The 21,026-nt window shown below is 44.5% G+C and overlaps 1 protein-coding gene across 1 annotated transcript in view; it reads right to left on the bottom strand.

The window, feature by feature from the left end:
• The window catches only part of NAALADL2 (N-acetylated alpha-linked acidic dipeptidase like 2), an 819,134-nt gene that overhangs the window by 785,643 nt on the left and 12,465 nt on the right, over nt 1-21,026 (bottom strand). The window contains exon 2 of the mRNA XM_079977819.1: nt 10,408-10,471. The gene's annotated coding sequence lies outside the window, so the exon portion shown is untranslated. The remainder of the gene's footprint in view (nt 1-10,407; nt 10,472-21,026) is intronic.

Below are 21,026 nucleotides of genomic sequence, written 5' to 3'. Positions count from 1 at the left end.
AACTCCAGGCAGTATGATCTACACTAATTCTGGCACCAACCAACTCTCACAGAAACAGCTCCAGCCCATACATCCACTCAGCACTCATCAGATAATAGTCGCTGCCTAGGCTCTTGCATCATCTGGCACACCCAGATACCCAGCTTCCACCTAGGTCATTGGCAAAGACTGGAGGTACAGAACCTGCAGCCCTTCAGACTTTGTTAGACTACCGCTCCCATAACTGGTCACAATTGACTATGTTGGCTGGGGCTGATGGAGGTTGGAGTTCAACAACAGCTGGACAACCACAGTTTCCCCCATGCATGGGGAATGTTAGTTCACCCAACACTCAAGTCAAGTCAGTTCCACACTCAAGTATCCACAACAATCTTTGTTGTTTAATCTTTGTTGTTTAAGGGAAAGACCTGCCAAGGAAAATGAAGAATATATTTATGTATGCGGGAAGAATGAAGAAACCACGACGAAAGAACAGTGGCAAGAAAAATTGATGGACTATGCAGAATTGGCAAAATTGACGCATAAACTACGTGACAAGGACAACTGTGACTTTAAAGAAGAATGGGAACCTTTTACAAAGTACTTAAAGAAACAACAAAATGAACTGGACTCCTAGACAGGTTTTGAATAAACATACATATTTTTTAATTAACATAATAGATGGATAATTTAGAGATATTTACATTTACCCTCATTGAGAAGGGTAAAGTGAAGAGGGGTGCCAGCGGATTATGATGCAGAAATGCAGTCAGAACTGACAAGGAATTGAATTAAGAAGATAATAAGATTTCCTTACATTTGGCAACCTGGGCATGTTTTGGGATTTAGGGAGGCTCTGCCAACTTTCAATTGGGCAGTTTTGCTTACACAATGCCTAAATATTTTCCAGCCCCTTTGCCTTGTTCTGGTCATCTTCTCCTCACCACGAATGAAGAGGTTCCATTTGATAGGCGTGGCTCTCATCCCTGAAATTTGTGAGTGCTGCCTTTCCAAAAAAAATAAAATAAGAAAGTAGACACAACAGATTTATAGCACATGCCGCTTAGGGCATCGTTCTCTGCAAGAGATGCGCTCTGACTACGAAGGGAATCCTCTTCCAAACAGTCTTTTTCAAGCTACTGAGAAGCATTTCAGTAGTTCTCTCTAACCTATTAACACTTTATTTGGAGGCAATAATTGACTGTTAAATCCAAATTGTTGCCATAAAAGCATTTAAAATGCATTTTATGAGCAATTAAAAATTATACTTGAACAAGCATTTTAAAATGAGCATTAATTGACAAGATCAAATAAGCAATCTAAAAATGCAGCAATCACGGCACGGCTTGCACCCCAATACGCAAGTCCCCAAGCAGAGGGGCTTGAAAGCAAAACCCAATTTATCTCAATAAAATTTCCTTCCATGCAAGGACAAATATAGGATTGCATTATCTTGCTCATGCTACAGAAGTTCTTCTCTCCTCGTCTCTAAAAGCTTATATGAATTAATAATATTGAACAACAACAACTATTTATCATCATCATCATCATCAATATTTCTAAAGGGGTAGCCGTGCTAGTCTATTGCTTCAAAACCAACACAGGCCCCATATGCACTATAAATTTAAAGCAATATCTTACCACCTTAAACCTCACTGAGCTACAATTCCTTGAATAGTTTAACAATCAAACCCTCTTTCCCAGGGCACCCTGGCAACTATAGCTCTGTGAGGGGCACAGAGGTCTCCTAATAACTCTCAGCGCACTTAACAAATGACAGTTCCCAGGTTTCTTCGAAGGAATCTATGGCGGTTTAAATTGGTATCATAGTGTTATAAACACTGGTGCCAACTGTATTTTTGTGGGTGCTCAGCACCCACACTGCAGAGCTCTGACATGACCTCCGAGGTGACGTCCAAGGCTCTGCGAACTTGCATTGGAGGTCTCACAAGACCTGAGACATGACTTCCAAGGCCCCACAAAGCCTTGGAAGCGCCATGACGTCATGTTACATTGTGGGTGCCATTGGGCACCCATAATCCGGGGCCCAAGTCAGTGCCCCTGGTTATAAACATATTGTGCCAGCAGGGCCAGAAAGTCTTGCAGCACCTAAGAGGCTTCTCCACACCTCCATTTGTCCTGCCACCTTCGTACAAGGAAACCCAATCTTTAATGGTGAATTGGAACAAATGGTAAGCAGGTTTTTCACGGATTGCAGTTTGTTCCAATTTAGCATGAAAGAGCAGGCAAAACCATACCTAGAAAATGTGGTTCAAGTGGAAAACTACTTGGACACGTACTTTCTAAGCACGAGACAAGCAGAAGTGTGGCTGAACCCCTAAAAAATTATTTACATGAGCTTTCATTGACAACACGGGCCCTGCTCACAGGCTTGCAATTCAACAGACAAGATATAAAGAGAAAAGCTTATGGAGAGGGAAGAGGAAAAGTAAAGAAAATCCAGATTCCAGTTTTCACAGAAGTGGATGTCTTTAATAAAGTCTTGCACTATTTCCCAGATGAGTTAATCCACCCAACATGCAGAAATAAATCTCACACTGCTGCTACTACACTGATAACACCAATGGGAGCGTATTTTAGGCTCTTCAGAAAATTTAAATTGATGGAATTCATTTCATTTCATTTTTAATTTGTTTGCCACCCTTCTGCACAAGGCATTTTATGCAGAAACAACAAACTACACAATGAAGATCACACCTCCTGTAACAATCTGGTTTGACGCAAAAGGCATATGATTACATTAAAGTTATAGAAATCCCATTCTCAAAAGTATGGCTCACAATATCCATGTCTTTCCGCTCCACATATTCTCCATGCTGAGACTGGATACATAAGAATATTTTCAACTTATCTATGGAAAGGCAGTATCTTAATTGCTTAAAGCGTCGTGTAATTAAACCTACTGACCATGCGCTGATTCAATCTCCATTTTACAACTGAAACAGAATGTGCTTTTGAATATGGAATGAATTCAGGTAAATGAACATATAGTAATGCAGCCGTAATTTTCAAATTTTCCCATCCAAAAAAGGGAGAACACAGATTAGGTAATTGAATATCCAGGCTCTCATGTGGAACAGCGATACCTGTTTCATTTTAAAACATTATATCACACTTTCCCCCTCCACAAAGGAGTTGCTCAAAGCAGCTTTCAAGGCAACACATGTAATATTTGCAAGTATCTGGGAGTTAGCAAAATTACCTGCCATTGATGGGATTGCACTCCCCGTTGGAGAAGTGTGTGCACAGTTTGAGGGCATTCCTGGAACCACCGTAGTCACTTGAGGCTTCAGCCAAGAGCATTGCTGCTTGGCTTTGGGTAATGCACCAATTACCCATGCTTTGGCAAACTTCAAACTGAACTACTGTTATGCGCTCTATGTGGGGCTGCCTTTGAAGATGGTCCAAAAATTACAGCTAGTGCAAATGTTGCCACAAGAATGCTGGTGTGGGGCAGCAGGCTACAAGCATAGCACTCCTTAAATCAACTATAGGTAAAGGTAAAGGGACCCCTGACCATTAGGTCCTGTCGTGGATGACTCTGGGGTTGTGCGCTCATCTTGCTTTATTGGCCAAAGGAGCCGGGGTACAGCTTCTGGGTCATGTGGCCAGCATGACTAAGCCGCTTCTGGCGAACCAGAGCAGCACACGGAAACGCTGTTTATCTTCCCGCCAGAGTGGTACCTATTTATCTACTTGCACTTTGACGTGCTTTCAAACTGCTAGGTTGGCAAGAGCAGGGACTGAACAACGGGAGCTCACCCCGTCGCAGGGATTCAAACCACTGACCTTCTGATCGGCAAGCCCAAGGCTCTGGGGTTTAACCCACAGCACCACCTGCATCCCATTCAACCAGCTATACTGGCTGCCAATTGTTTTCCAGGTCTCGTTCAAGGTGCTTGCTATTAAGTTTAAAGCCTTAATTGTCTTGGAACACAAATATGTGAATGAATATCTTATTTCTTTTCAACCTGCCCATGCTCCAAGATGAGCAGATAAGGCCATCCTGGTGGTTCCTCAGTATGTGGTACATCGTGTGGAGGTCCTGCAAAGAGACTTTTCAGTAGTGACTCCTCATACATTAAACTCTCTCACTACTGAGGTGGTGTTATTTAAGAAACATCTTATAAGGCAGATATTTGGACCACTACCCCAGTGGTTCGCAGACTTTTTTTTATCTGGGCCACTCTTTCAGAATAAAAAATTGCTTGCCGCACAGAGAATTTTTTAAAGATAAGAAATACATTGGAAAACAAACAGAAACAATTCCTAGCAGTGCTTGATTTATAACACAATGCAATATGACCATGGAACATCCAGAGAGTAATAAATAAATAAAAATGCAGCTACATAAGAACATGAATCATTCCCAAAATATAATTTAAAAAGAGCCTCTTATGTATTTACCTTAAGTATGTACACAAACTCAAGGAGAGGCATGAGCTTGTTTTTGCCAGGTATTCTCATTTATATTAGGTCCAACTTGAGACAAATTCCCATTTCCTCATCAACACAAAGAGGCCTTTCTCCTTCTCTTATCTTTCATATTAGTCAGAGTTGAAAATCCCCGTTCACAATAGTATGTCATGGAGAACTGTAGAAGAATAGCCAATGCTCTTCTAATTTTGATACTGTACTATGCTGTACAGTGGTACCTTGGGTTACAGATACCTCAGGTTACAGACTCTGCTAACCCAGAAATAGTACCTCGGGTTAATAAATTTGCTTGAGGATGAGAACAGAAATCATGTGGTGACACGGCGGCAGCAGGAGGCCCCATTAGCTAAAGTGGTGCTTTAGGTTAAGGACAGTTTCAGGTTCAGAATGGACCTCCAGAACGAATTAAGTTCTTAACCCGAGGTACCCCTGTACTTGAATGTTTAAATCAGGGGTCAGCAAACTTTTTCAGCAAGAAGAAGAAGAAGAAGAGTTTGGATTTGATATCCCGCCTTTCACTCCCTTTAAGGAGTCTCAAAGCGGCTAACATTCTCCTTTCCCTTCCTCCCCCACAACAAACACTCTGTGAGGTGAGTGGGGCTGAGAGACTTCAGAGAAGTGTGACTGGCCCAAGGTCACCCAGCAGCTGCATGTGGAGGAGCGGAGACGCGAACCCGGTTCCCCAGATTACGAGACTACCGCTCTTAGCCACTACACCACACTGGCTGGTCCACTGTCCCTCAGACCTTGTGGGGGGTTGGACTATATTTTGAAGAAAAAAATGAATGAATTCCTATGCCCCACAAATCACCCAGAGATGCATTTTAAATAAAAGGACACATTCTACTCATGTAAAAACACACTGATTCCCAGACCGTCCGCAGGCTGGATTTAGAAGGCGATTTAGCCGGATCCAGTCCCTGGGCTTTAGTTTGCCTACCCATGGTTTAAATGTTTCTTTGACTGCCCTTGAATCTTCCTGCCACACTTGCCAACCTCTCCTGCCACACCAGTGTGGCAGGCCACACCCTTTGAGAACCACTGCACTACTGCAATCTCTGAATGACAAGAGACTCCAGCATTGCCCACACTCTCCCAGAGTTTGATTTCTTCCCAGTATCCCATAGGGGGATTCCCATGCAGCCTCCCATCCAGACACTGAACAGAGCCAGAACTGCCTAAGTTCATCAGCATTGATGCTGCTGCTGCACCTTTGGACCACGACCTGCTTGGCTTTTCTTTCTGATTTCTGCTCACATTATGCAACTGCCCACTCTAGGAGTGCGACTGCCATAAGTGGAGCACCTTGTAAGCTCTAAGAAAATGCCGATGTAAATGCCGTTAGTGCTTGCACATGTGCATTTGTTATCAAGTGAAAGGTTTCAGCGCTTCATCAGAAAAATGCATTAAGAAGGCAGGGCGAAGAAACCCAAGGAAAATGAATGTCATCTGTTTAAAGTTTAAATCCAGCATTATCTTTACAGGCACAGCAGCTGCTACGACGGAGGGGAGAATACCTCTAGATTCTGTACGAGTTAATCAAATGTTGCTTGTAGGAATTATTAGGGTTTTTTTTTGGGGGGGAATCTCTTCAATTGACTGCAAAAAGCACAAAGAAAAATGAATGCAGTCTGCTTGCTCATTATAACTGTGATGGTAGTTGTGGGTTGTTGGGTAAACTCCAAATCCCCATTGCTACAAGGATATTTGCCCACTGGTAGCCTTGAAAGGCGTGTTTGTGATGACCAGCTTGTTCTCTTGACAGAACTCTATTAGCCTTTGCCCTGCTTCGTTTTGATCTCCAAGGCCAAACTTGCCAGTTGTTCCTTTTATCTCTTGACTCCCTACTTTAGCATTCCAATCCCCTATAATGAGAAGAAAGGTCCGTATAGTTAAAGCTATGGTTTTCCCAGTAGTGATGTATGGAAGTGAGAGCTGGACCATAAAGAAGGCTGATCACCGAAGAATTGATGCTTTTGAATTATGGTGCTGGAGGAGACTCTTGAGAGTCCCATGGACTGCAAGAAGATCAAACCTCTCCATTCTGAAGGAAATCAGCCCTGAGTGCTCACTGGAAGGACAGATTGTGAAGCTGAGGCTCCAGTACTTTGGCCACCTCATGAGAAGAGAAGACTCCCTGGAGAAGACCCTGATGTTGGGAAAGATGGAGGGCACAAGGAGAAGGGGGCGACAGAGGACGAGATGGTTGGATAGTGTTTTCGAGGTTACCAGCATGAGTCTGACCAAGCTGCGGGGGGCAGTGGAGGACAGGAGTGCCTGGCGTTCTCTGGTCCATGGGGTCACGAAGAGTCGGACACGACTAAACGACTAAACAACAACAAAAGCCTTGAAAGGCACGTTTCTGGTCATGGGGGAGAGATCCAGATACCCCAGGATTCATTTGATCCCAAGTTGGTCTCACTACCAGTGAGCAACCAGGCTAGCACAGCAAATTTACTGCCCCATAAGCTGCAACCCTATACATGCTTGGATGCAAGTAGCACTGAACAGAGTGGAATCCATTTCCAAGTAAGTATGCATCGGATTAAAGTGTTGTGTCCTGTCTTGCCAAATGCAAGGTGGCTCTTTTAATGAGATTCAGAAGCAATACAAACACAAGTGAGTGAGAAGATTAAAGATTTTATTCTAAACAGCAAGCATTACATACATTACCAAGCAAGCATTTCGATCTGCCACTGGGAAGTAGCAAAGTGACCCCCAGGTAGCCTCAGTTTGCATGGCCCTGCAATCGATCAGTCCAAGCACGAACTTCACAGAACTATGCCCTCAAGCCATCCGATTTATAGACGGCTAACCTGTGTGGTTTGCCTGACTGCCTACATGCTACTAGCCAGTGGCATTGCAACGGGGGGTGGGGGGGCAATGCGCCCCGGGCACCATGTCTGGGGGGGGTGACAAGAAGGCACCACGTGGGGGCTCTCGGCAATGTGAGCAGCCATTGCGCCACCGCCGCATGTGGAGGATCCTCCGTTCGCGGCTGTAGTGGCGACGAAGGGATCCTGGCACCGTCTGTATGGCGCTGGAGCTATGTACAGTGCATGTGTGGCATCGCTATGTACAGCACATGCGTCATACGTAGCGACGCCCCACCCTGGGTGTCACGACGCCTTCGTTCACCCCTGCTACTAACTACGTATAGGTTTTTCATTAGCTAGCCACCTCTCCCAATGTCTCAATTCAAAGAAGGAAGGTATCCAGCACTAGAATCATAGAATCATAGAGTTGGAAGAGACCACAAGGGCCATCGAGTCCAACCCCCTGCCAAGCAGGAAACACCATCAGAGCACTCCTGACATATGGTTGTCAAGCCTCTGCTTAAAGACCTCCAAAGAAGGAGACTCCACCACACTCCTTGGCAGCAAATTCCACTGTCGAACAGCTCTTACTGTCAGGAAGTTCTTCCTAATGTTTAGGTGGAATCTTCTTTCTTGTACTTTGGATCCATTGCTCCGTGTCCGCTTCTCTGGAGCAGCAGAAAACAACCTTTCTCCCTCCTCTATGTGACATCCTTTTATATATTTGAACTTATATATTACTTCCTTCCACAGATTAGGGCATTAAATGGCTGTTCTCAGCCATCAAAGAGCAGAACAAGAGATAGAGAGGGGAAGGAAACAAAAGCAGGAAGACATGGCCGTGCTAGATCACTATCTCCTCAAAATACAAATACCTTCTGCATTGCCCATTCACGTTCCAAGCAGTGGTGTGCGATGAAATTTTTCATAGAGGAACAGTTTGGCCAGAGGTGCCAGCTTACAAGTGCAATGTGGGGAGGGTGACATCACACACATGACATCTTGGCGTCCTGACATCATATGTGTGAGCACTGCACCGCCCTCTCTAAACCAAACAGACACTTTCCAGGCTTTGAGAAGGAGGTATCGGGCCTGTGATAGGATGCTGCAGTCCTCCTACCTCCTTCCCAAAGCTGGGTGGGCTTAGGGAAGATGGCAGGAGGGTTACTGGACCCATCAGATCACCTCCCTCCCTAAGCTGGGCATAAGCTTCCCGGGCTTTGGGAATGAGATGCCAGGGGACCAGCCTAATCTCGCTAGTCCACTGACCACACGCCACTGGTCCCAAGATTCCCTGCCCCAAGACCAATATGGTTAAGAATTCTGACATTGCTCAATTTGTTTTTGGGAGAGAGAGGAGGAAGGCCTGGATGCCATATTACTGACAATGAAGTCGTGCAGTGATAAACTCCAGATTGAATTATTGCAATGCACTCATAAGAACCTTAGAACACAAGGAAAAAGTGTTGGATCAGATTAATGGCATATCTAGTCCAGCATTTTGTTCTCACAGTAGCCAACAAGATGCCTGTGGGAAACCCTCAAGCACTCTCCCTCTTACCGTTTCTAGCAAACTGGTATTCAGAAGAATGTTGCCTTTGACCATGGAGGCAGGACACAACCATCATGGCTAGTAGCCATTGACAGCCTTATTCTTATCAATGTAAAGAAAACCTGACCCCACCAAAAAAACAACAACAACCACACCAGGTCAGCGTTTCACAGTGATTCAAACGGTGTCAGCACCCAGGGAGGAAGAAAGCAGCCACCACTCCTGTTTTCTCCATCCAATCTGAGCCAGAAGATCTCAGGGCATAGGTGAAGCAGCTTGTGAAAAGTGTTTCAGAAACTGGTTTTGGTCTCCCAATGTGGAGCTCAGGCTGCTGGCATGCATTTCTCATCGGCGAGCTGTACTGATTGGCAATTAATTTCCAAGCTCAATTCAAAGCAGAACTACAAGCCAAAATTTCTCAAGGATTTTATTCTCTCCCCCCACAAAAACCCCAACGATTTCTGATCTTCTCCCTTTCCACGAAATGTGCACACAGCTCTAATTTGTGTTATCCTTGACATTTAAGGACCTAAAATAATGATCTGTCTCTACATATCCAAAAAAGTGCCCTCCCTGAGACCATGAGGTCACCAGTAGAGGGTCTCCATAGGTCACACCATCCTGTGAAATTTGACAAGTCTAGACAGTTCTGTTCTTAGGGAGATCTGTCTGAGCAACGTACTTCAATGTTATCAAAAAGAAATCAGCCTATTCCTGGTGCTTTTGCCTGTCTGGAATGTATCCCTGAACTGCAATGATGTCTTTCTTACTTGCCTGGATGAAGAGGTGTTTGTGTATATTGTGTGTATTGAAACCTCTGATATATGTGGCTGGAATGTAGTCTACTGTATAAGTCAAAGTCACATCCATTACTCCACACACTTAGGTATGTGGCCCTCAAAAGATCGACAACAAGGCAATTTGGCCCTGGGCTGAAAAAGGTTCACCAACCCTGTTTTATTGGAACTGTCACATGTCTCTTCTCTCTTGATATTGAGGGCATTTCATTTACATTGCAATGCTATTATATCATGGATTTTTGATTATTTATTTCTTATGTTTATAGCCTAACAGATTAGTTCCCAAGGCATCTTACAGAAGTTAAAAGCCAACTCACCAATTATGCAATAATCTTTTCTTTTTCTTATCAAAAGAACTTTTTAAAAAAAGAAAAAAAAGAAAATTGCAGCTTGCGCATTCTGCATTATTTCCAAGGAATTAAACATACAGAACATTTTTCTATAGGAAAATGCACTATAAAAAGAATTACCAAGGATCAGATTTGAGTATCTGGAAATTACACGTACAGGAATATGAAAGCCTGTTCTATTATTTCTTTTAACAAAACAGCTGCTGTTTGTAGCGTTCCCTAAATATTACCTGTAACACTTCAAAATTGGAGCGGGGAATGTTATGAAACATGATCACCATTCCTTTTTGGTCACACTCTGCTACAGGGAATGTCGCACTAACGTCGTTACAGACAATATTGCTTTTCTCTGGTTGTTTACAGAGGAGTCGAGGGAAAGCAGTAGAAAGCCTGAACAGTGTCCCCAAGCGGTTACACAGACAGGAGCAAAAGGTCAGGCACACAGAACTTACCCTGGGCCGGATGCGAAAGGTCCGGAACCATCATACGCTATTTCCCCACATCCACCTGAGAAATCTGAAAAGAGAAAGTAACAAAGACAGTTTGTGACAAAGCTGACACAAAGTACTCCAAAAGGAGCCAAATCAATTGTGACATTTTTCATTTATTTGTAAATGCCTCCTTGGCAGGACACTCACTCAAGACGACAGTTGCCTCTTACGGAATGGAGGAGGTGATGGCGAAATAGAAGGACTCTTGACAGCCGCTTTAATGAGATTCTGCGTTAAGATCACTCTAACACTTTTTCTCCCCCCCCCCCCCTCTGTTCGTTCACTCTTAGTCTCCCATACCCCTAATTTATGGGAGGGGGAGGAAGCCTTCGATGTAGGAAAAACCCCCACCTTGCCCTTTTGTCAATTTCCATTTCTAGTTCATTGTGTCCTACTTCTAAGCCCGTCTCCTCCTTCCCTAATAAATAAATAAATCACAAAGCAATATGTCAAGAAAATGTAAATAGTACAAGACATTGATTATCTTCTGGCCCAATTCCACCAATTTTGCTAGGGTGCAAGTTATCTTACTCAGCAAACAATTCTGCCGCAGAAAATGAGATCTCTGACCTGCTGCTCAGAATTTGCAAGGAACGGACAGCCTACCTTGAAGAATAATCTGTGTTTGAGCCTCTTTCTCCCTAGCCACTTTGGGTATTATCATGATTCCTAAACTGCCTGCCAAAACCATTTGGCTATGATGGAGTCTGTGGGTTTTCATTGTTCTTGCTTATTATTGGGGAGCTTATATTTCCACCTGGAATTGCTTTTATGAGTGATTACTGAGAGCAAACCCATGCAACATGAACAGCCTTCGATGTACTGCGATTCTAGTGGTTCAGACTCCGTCACACATAGAGAGAAATTACTGGTCGCTGTGTGGTCAGGTGGACATTCTGTACCATCTAGAGCAGGCATAGGCAAACTTGGCCCTCCAGATGGGACTACAATTCCCATCATCCCTGACCACTGGTCCTGCTAGCTAGGGATGATGGGAGTTGTAGTCCCAAAACATCTGGAGGGCCGAGTTTGCCTGTGCCTGATCTAGAGATATGGTGGCAGTCCTTGAAATACTAGTCTGGTATGCTTCCAATGGCAAAGTATATTTGATTTACAAATCCCAATTATTAGCTGTGGAAATGGACCCTTTTCCTCACTGGGGAACTTCTAGGCATTGCATGCCATTGGTGTTCAGTGCTGGAAGCAAAAGTGACATTTAATGGTTTTAATTATTATACCCTGCCCATCTGGCTGAGTTTACCTTTGAATGCTCACCTACATGCCAGCCATGGAAAAGTCAGAGGTTTCTGCACATACCTCTCTCCACCCAGGCCAGAGAGAGACAGGATCACATTTCAAGTACATCTTCCAGACAGCAGCCCCCCCCCCGTATTTTATTTTGTTTTTATTTGTTGCATTTGTATGCCAACTTTTTCTCCAAGGAGCTCAAGCTGACATACATGGTTACCCCCCCTCCATCTCATTGAATTCTCGTGACAACCATGTGAGGTAGGTTAGGCTGAGAGGCAATGAGTAGCCCAAGATCACCCAGGTGAGCTTTATGGCTGAGTGTGGATTTGAACTCTGGTCTTCAATGTCCTAGTCTGACACTCTTAACCATAGTACCAGAGTAGAGCATTAAATGCATTAAACTAGTAAAAAAAAAAACAAAAAAAAACAAAATTGATTATACTAGGGGGAAATGATTTGAAAAAATGTGTGTATTGTGAGATATTGCATACAAAAACAAGCATATTGGGGAAAATGCAATGAAATGCTGGTGGATTTTATTAAGTGTTTTTAAATGAAATCAATAATAATTTGGTCAATAGAATCATAGAACTGTAGAGTTGGAAGGAACCCTGGAGTCATGCAGTTCAACCCCTTGCAATTCAGGAATCCTGCCCTGGTTAACAGCCAGCCAAGAGAAAAGCACACCAAGAACTCTGGCCAATGTAAGTTTCAATAGTGGGAGTGGTCCCTACTCGCAAATCAATAGTCAATAGTAACAAAAACTAATCCATTCAAAAGTATGTATTCTGGTTAACAGCCAGACACACTGACCATTGCACCACAGGCTATAATTCAATTTATTGTGAATAATAATAATAATGTATTATTACTGTTTTTATTATTAGTTGCTTGTTACTTGAAGGTCTGCAAGCAACTTAAAACACAGTTAAATGCACAGATAAATATATTATGCCATTATATATATAGAGAGAAACATACAATCCCCTTAACAGCCATAGGCAGCTTTGGTGGCATGCTAATAGCAATGTGGAAACATGGAGAACTGGACTTAAGATTGGGGGGGCGGGGATGAGGATCTGAGGGAATCCAAAATGTTCAAGTAGTGAATTGCTACTGGGGTGGGATTTAAAGGGAGAGGCAGCTACCAGGGATGCAGAGTGTGTTACAGAGCCTTCTGCAGCATGTCAGCGTTCCTCCGCAGATGCATTGATGAGGAAAGGACTCCCCAAAAGATGGGAAGTTCTCAAGCCACTGTACTTGGAAGTTCAAATGCTCTGGCACAATGGCGACTTCCAAAGCGGCTTTTAATTACAATGCCTTTAGACTCCAGGCTTCTTCCAAGGACTGCAATTTTACGCCCTTTAAATCACAGAACATTTGCTAAATATGCCGGGTGCCCCATCCCAAACTGCTTGAACCATACCGAGATGACATTCTTCTGGCATCAAAGGAAAGATTAGTTCTCCAAGCAGTCAAATTATGCTTTATTCAGCCTTTTACTCTACTAACTCAGTAATAACGCTTCAGTGGGTTGACTTAACATTCCCCCCCTTTCAGCAATAAATTCACAAGCCATCAAGCTGAGACAAGAAGGATGGGTTTCAAGTTCTCATTTATCATTACTTTAATTGGTCTACAATTGCTCCTGACTAATTATTGCCCCTACAGGCCAACTATTAACTCAGTGTGTTTTAAAAGGGATTGGCTTTGAAAAAGTTACTTTGCAGTAACGAGGTTCCATTACTATGAATCTTTCATGCTTTCTCTCTTCCCCCTCCATTCAAGGCTATGGTTCAGTCCATATGTAATGCCAACTAATTGGCACTACTTGAATAAACCCTGCTTGGAGTTCCTTGTTTGGAGAACAAGAACAAACCATTGTTTGTCAGTTCATACGTAATGGCAAACTATGGTTTGTACCACAGAATTGTTCATTATAGTGCCATAACTCTTCATAGTGCTTACAAAGCACAAAACAAGCTAACAGTAAAAGGGTGGTATTCAGCTAGGTTTTACTTAGTATAGACCCACTGAAATTAATAGACCTAACTTAAGAAGCAATCCTAAACATGGAAAGGCAGAGGAAGCAACACCAGCTTAAGTTAAACTGGTGTAAAATATGCCAGTACACTGGTACCTTGGTTCTTAAACTTAATCTGTTCCGGGAGTCTGTTCAACTCCCAAAACCATTCGAAAACCAAGGCGCAGCTTCCGATTGGCTGCAGGAGCTTCCTGCACTCAATTGGAAGCTGTGTCAGACATTCGGCTTCTGAAAAACGTTTGCAAACCGGAACACTCACTTCCAGATTTGCGGCATTCGGGAGCCGATTTGTTCGGCAACTGAGCTGTTTAAGAACCAAGGTACGACTGCACAAAACTCCATTCAGGAGTGGAGCCTAAGCTTGGCAGCGGAAAAAATGAGCCTTGAAAATAAGAGTTGCAGCACTTTTTTCATTTGCTTAACTAACACAGGGTTGCCAAGGCACATTGCCGAGCTGAACAGACAGGATCCAGCTTAAGTCTCCTCAATGGTCCTACCCCCCACCACTCCCCCAGAATGCCCTCTTTTCAGGGCTTTTAGCTGCCTCACATCTTCCAGGCTTGGATCAGCTCAGCCAGTGAGCCTGGGATGAGGGACTTAGGTCAGCATATCTCCAGCTGAGCCAGGGACTTACACTGGCAAAGCCTGGCTGATGCAGCCAAAGATCCACCACATCCAAACATGCTCATCCCTGCAGTTCTAGCATTAAGAATGTGCCCTAAGAGATGCTCATTAATTTAACAGGTCTTCTCATAAAAAAACCTATGGGGGACACCCTAAAATTAGACACTGGAAAAACAAAAAAGAAAATGAAAGTGGATGAGACATAGAAGCAATTTGCCATCCTTCCACAACCTGACATTTTGAACCACAACTTACATCAGTCCCATTCACCATGACCACCAGGGATGTTGGCAGTTTTAGTCCAAACTAGTTGAATGGCACCAAGTTGTGGAAGGCTGAACTATCTTCCCGTTAGTTATAACAGGACAGGAGAAGCCAACATGGTGACCTTAATTCATTGCTGCAACTCAACTCTCATTAGCCCCACAAGTATGGCCAACAAGAGGGCAACCTAGGTGATAAAGGGTCTGGAAACCAACTCTTATGAGGAACGGTTGACATAATTGGGTATTGTTTAACCTGGGAAAGAGGAGACGGGGGGGGGGGAATACAATAGCCATTTTCAAAAATCTTAAGGGCTGCCACATGGAAGATAGAGTGAGCTTATTTTCTCCTGCTTTGGAGGCTAGGACCCAAACCAATGGTTTCAAGTTACAAGAAAGGCGATTCCGACCAAACACCAGGAAAAACTTTCTGGCAGTAAGAGCTGCTCAGCAGTGGAATGACACTGGCAAGGGGGGGGGCGCACCTTCCTTCATTGGAGATTGGGTGAAGATCACTTCATTGAAGATTAGGCAGAGGTTGGGTGGCCCTCTGTCATGGATGATCTAGTTGAGATTTCTGCATTGCTGGGGTTGGACTGGTGTCCCTTCCAAATCTACAGTTCTATGATTGTATGATAACACATGTTAAATAATGAATGCAAACTACAGGTTACTCTTCCATTTCCTTTAAAAAATGTCTAAAAGCCGATTATAATTGCATATTACAGGGTACTTCCTTTCCCTCCACCCTCCCTTTTCTCTCAAGGACTTGCCATCAAGTGAGAAAGCATTTCTCTACTGGTGTCTGCACTTGAGGAAAGGTTACCTCTAACTCTGAAAAAAGGGCCTTGTTTATTTCCAAGACATCAATTGCCATTTGCTTGTGTTAGGTTCCCAATCATTTATTTTCTTTAAGAAATCAATTCAAAGGGGGTTGAAGAAAAAGAAAAACCATGAAATTGAGCAGGCAGGTAACCAACGTTTAGATAAGATACATAATTGTGCAGTTTGATGATACAATAACTTTCCCAAGGGATACAAACGACCTGATAATTCAAGACTGGCAATGTCAAAACGAAGGTATAAATTGCACCCTTCTCTCTCCTTCTTCTCCTCTGGGTTGGGATAAATATAATTTCTCACTGCACTGTATGTCTCTCTTTTAAGCCTCAGGTGGTTTTAACTTAATGAGATTAGTTCCAGCAGGGAGCGAAATCCCATGAGATAGGATTAGTATTTTATCTGTTTTCTCCCCATCCAGCACGTTCAGTGTAGTCAATCTTGATGACGTGATGCTATTGTTGCCATTTGGTCCTTGTTTCCAAATGTAACACCATCTCCTAGCTCCATCATCAAAGCTCTGGTGGAACGTAAAGGGCTTGCTTAAAACATGTCTCGGGAGAGAAAGCAGGAACTCTATTATCCTTTCCTCGAAATCTGATGATTCCATATCTCTGTCCCCCAAACCTGTTTTCAATGTAAACAGCATAAAGCAAAGCGGGCAGGATGCAATGGAATATGAAAGATACTGCCTCTCTCATCTGTGAGACTTCCAGCTCACCCTACAGCCCCTCTGATAGGTTGACCCAGCCACTCTGGGTGGCTTCCAGCGTATATAAAAACATAATAAAACATTATGCAATAAAAGATGCCTGATACACGGATGCTGTCAGATGTCTTCTAAAAGTTGTGTAGTTCTTTATCTCCTTGACATCTGAAGGGAGGGTGCCACTACCGATAAGGCCCTCTGCATGGTTCCCTGTAACTTCGCTTCTCTCAGTGAGGGAACCAGTAGAAGACCCTCGGAGAAGGACCTCAGTGTCTGGGCTGAACAATGGAGGTGGAGATGCTCCTTCAGGTATACAGGACCGAGGCCAGTTAGGGCTTTTAAGGTCAGCACCAACACTTTGAACTGTGCTCGGAAATGCACTCAGAGCCAATGTAGGTCTTTTAGTACAGGTTATATGGCCCTGATGACCACTCCCAGTCACCAGTCTAGCTGCCGCATTCTGGATTAGAGTTTCCAAGTCACCATGAAAGGTAGCCCTATGTAGGGTGCATTGCAGTAGTCCAAGCAGGAGATAACCAGAACATGTACCACTGTGGCAGGGCAGTGTGCAGGCAGGTAGGATCTCAGCTGGCATAGCAGATGGAGCTCTGCTCTGGACACAGAATTAACCTGAGCCTCCATGGACAGCTGTGAGTCCAAAATAACTCCCAGGCAGTGCACCTGGTCCCTTAAGGGCACAGTTTCTTCATTCAGGACCAAGGAGTCCCTCAGCCCTACTGTCTCCCAGAAACAATACTTCTGTCTTGTTGAGATTCAATCTCAATCTATTAGCCGTCCTCCAGACACTCACACAGGGCATTCACCACCTTCACTGGCTCCAAATTAAATTAGAGGTAGAGCTGGGTATCATCCGCATACTGATGAACACCCATGATTATTTCTTCTAGTGGTTTCATACCACCACCTGTCTCCTGGATCCTTGCCCATCTTGGCTTATAAAAGCTAGCCAGGAAGGACTGGGCGATGGGCTTTGTGGGGTGGTGAATGCTTCCTTCCGTGAGGGAGCCTTCCCAGACCCACTGAAAGAGGCGGTTATTAAACCGCTTCTTAAAAAACCATCTTTAGATGCGGCCACGATGGCCAACTATCGCCCAGTCTCAAATCTTCCATTCTTGGGCAAGGTGATTGAGCGAGCGGTTGCCGAACAACTCCAGGCACGCCTGGAAGAAGCGGACCATTTGGATCCCTTCCAGTCAGGATTCAAGCCTCATCACGGGACTGAAACTGCCTTGGTCGCACTGGTTGATGATCTCCGGCAGGCTAGGGACAAAGGTGAGAGCTGTTTCCTAGTTCTGCTGGATCTCTCAGCGGCGTTTGATACCATCGACCATAACATCCTTCTGGACCGTCTTGAGGGGCTGGGAGCTGGGGGCACTGTCATACAGTGGTTCCGCTCCTTCCTCCTGGGCCGTGTTCAGAAACTGGTGGGGGGGATGAGTGTTCAGACCCCTGGGCTCTCACTTGTGGGGTGCCTCAGGGTTCTGTCCTCTCCCCCATGCTTTTCAACATTTACATGTAGCCGCTGGGAAAGATCATCAGGAGGTTTGGGCTGGGTGTTCATCAGTATGCGGATGATACCCAGCTCTACCTCTATTTTAAATCAGAACCAGTAAAGGCAGTGAAGGTCCTGTGTGAGTGTCTGGAGGCAGTTGGAGGATGGATGGTGGCTAACAGATTGAAGTTGAATCCTGACAAGACCGAAGTACTGTTTTGGGGGGACAGGAGGCGGGCAGGTGTGGAGGATTCCCTGGTCCTGAATGGGGTAACTGTGCCCCTGAAGGACCAGGTGCGCAGCCTGGGAGTTATTTTGGACTCACAGCTGTCCATGGAAGCACAGGTCAAATCTGTGTCCAGGGCAGCTGTTTACCAGCTCCATCTGGTGTGTAGGCTGAGACCCTATCTGCCTGCGGACTGTCTCGCCAGAGTGGTGCATGCTCTGGTTATCTCCCGCTTGGACTACTGCAATGCACTCTACGTGGGGCTACCTTTGAAGGTGACTCGAAAACTACAACTAATCCAGAATGCGGCAGCTAGACTGGTGACTGGGAGCGGCCGCCGAGACCATATAACACCGGTCTTGAAAGACCTACATTGGCTCCCAGTACGTTTCCGAGCACAATTCAAAGTGTTAGTACTGACCTTTAAAGCCCTAAACGGCCTTGGTCCAGTATACCTGAATGAGCGTCGCCTCCCCCATCATTCTGCCCGGACGCTGAGGTCCAGCGCCAAGGGCCTTCTGGCGGTTCCCTCATTGCGAGAAGCAAAGCTACAGGGAACCAGGCAGAGGGCCTTCTCGGTAGTGGCGCCCACCCTGTGGAACATTATACATTTAAAGCACTTTAAATCTTCTTCTTGTTGTTGTTTAGTCGTTTAGTCATGTCCGACTCTTCGTGACCCCATGCACCAGAGCACGCCAGGCACTCCTGTCTTCCACTGCCTCCCGCAGTTTGGTCAGACTCATGTTAGTAGCTGTGAGAACACTGTCCAACCATCTCATCCTCTGTCGTCCCCTTCTCCTTGTGCCCTCCATCTTTCCCAACATCAGGGTCTTTTCTAGGGAGTCTTCTCTTCTCATGAGGTGGCCAAAGTATTGGAGCCTCAGCTTCACGATCTGTCCTTCCAGTGAGCACTCAGGGCTGATTTCCTTCAGAATGGATAAATCTTGTGGCTTCCCTCAAAGAATCTAGGGAATCGTAGCTTCTTAAGGCAGGGCTGCATTTCCCAGCACCCTTAACTCTAATTCCCAGGAGTCTTTGGGGGAAGTCACCACTGTTAAAGGTTGGATAACAGGGAGGGATTCTTTAGCAGTGATTCATGCATTGCAGGGGTTGGACCTCTTGACCCTTGTAGTCCCACCCAGTTCTACAATTCTATTATTACATGTGAATAACATACAGATTGTACAATTGTACGACTTGGATGATGGACTCAAGGGCATCCTGATCAAATTTGCAGATGACACCAAACTGGGAGGGGTGGCTAACACCCCAGAGGACAGGATCACACTTCAAAACGACCTTGACAGATTAGAGAACTGGGCCCAAACAAACAAGATGAATTTTAAGAGGGAGAAATGTAAAGTATTGCACTTGGGCAAAAAAAATGAGAGGCACAAATACAAGATGGGTGACACCTGGCTTGAGAGCAGTACATGTGAAAGGGATCTAGGAGTCTTGGTTGACCACAAACTTGACATTGGCCAACAGTGTGACGCGGCAGCTAAAAAAGCCAATGCAATTCTGGGCTGCATCAATAGGCGTATAGCATCTAGATCAAGGGACGTAATAGTGCCACTGTATTCTGCTCTGGTCAAACCTCACCTGGAGTACTGTGTCCAGTTCTGGGCACCACAGTTCAAGAAGGACACTGACAAACTGGAATGTGTCCAGAGGAGGGCAACCAAAATGGTCAAAGGCCTGGAAACGATGCCTTATGAGGAACGGCTAAGGGAGCTGGGCATGTTTAGCCTGGAGAAGAGGAGGTTAAGGGGTGATATGATAGCCATGTTCAAATATATAAAAGGATGTCACATAGAGGAGAGAGAAAGGTTGTTTTCTGCTGCTCCAGAGAAGCGGACACGGAGCAATGGTTCCAAACTACAAGAAAGAAGATTCCACCTAAACATTAGGAAGAACTTCCTGACAGTAAGAGCTGTTTGACAGTGGAATTTGCTGCCAAGGAGTGTGGTGGAGTCTCCTTCTTTGGAGGTCTTTAAGCAGAGGCTTGACAACCATATGTCAGGAGTGCTCTGATGGTGTTTCCTGCTTGGCAGGGGGTTGGACTCGATGGCCCTTGTGGTCTCTTCCAACTCTATGATTCTATGATTCTATGATTCTATGAAAGTAATGTGTAAATACCCTTCATGAGACTAATAGTGAGAGGAAAGAAAGTGGAAATATAGAAAAGGATGCAGTCTAACCAAGCAACCTTTTAAGACAACTGTCCTGTTTTCTTCCTGGGACGGTCACAATAGCTAACTTTAATTCCATTGAGAGCAGAAAATATCTACTAAACACCACTGCAAGCTATCGGCATCAGAGCACTGGGATGGAAACATTTGTCATAAAGATAAATTCTGCATAGACATGAGCCCTTTACCCTGCTTCCATTCCTATACTTTGTCCTCCATTTTTATATAAATGAATGATTCACTCTTCCTGATTCCAAGTTCAACTGGGAGAATTTGCTGCAGCTTTTAGTTCCTTCACCCATTTATTTGCATCTTTCCACACACAAGAAAAACTATATACACATCCCTCACTATCTCACCACAGCTTAAAATGAGAAAACAACTAATATAAAAAACTGTTGTGTATTCTAACATCTCATTATATGTTAAACACAGAAAAACAGACATAAAACAGCAGACATCTGAAAAGGGGGAAAGTAGTTCTTTTTTTTACTGACAGATGATCTGATTCCACTTACTGTAGCTGCTACAGTAAGTATTGCACTTCACTTAGAACACAATGGTGTTAAGAGAGATTTGTGACGGCATGATTTCTGCCTTTTTAGGGAGCAAGTTACCCAGGGCTGATGTTAGATGGTATCAGTGGAAATTTCTCCCCACAGAAGGAGGTTTGGCATCTTCATTGTACCCTGAGTTAAGCTGAAGGTGCACCCCTTTTTCCCCTGGTCTTTGAAACCAGAGGTAAATGATATTCCTGCAGAGAAACTGGTAAAATATGGGCTGGATGAGGTAACTGTTAGGTGGATATGTAGCTGGTTCTCTAAAGGTAAAGGTAAAGGGACCCCTGACCCACGGATGACTCTGGGGTTGCAGCGCTCATCTCACTTTATTGGCCGAGGGAGCCGGCGTACAGCTTCC

Source organism: Podarcis cretensis, assembly GCF_951804945.1.
Source record: "Podarcis cretensis genome assembly, chromosome: 5".
NCBI classification, from domain to species: Eukaryota; Metazoa; Chordata; class Lepidosauria; order Squamata; family Lacertidae; genus Podarcis; species Podarcis cretensis.
Note: the sequence above shows the minus strand (reverse complement) of the source record. Positions and strands in the feature narration are given on the sequence as shown.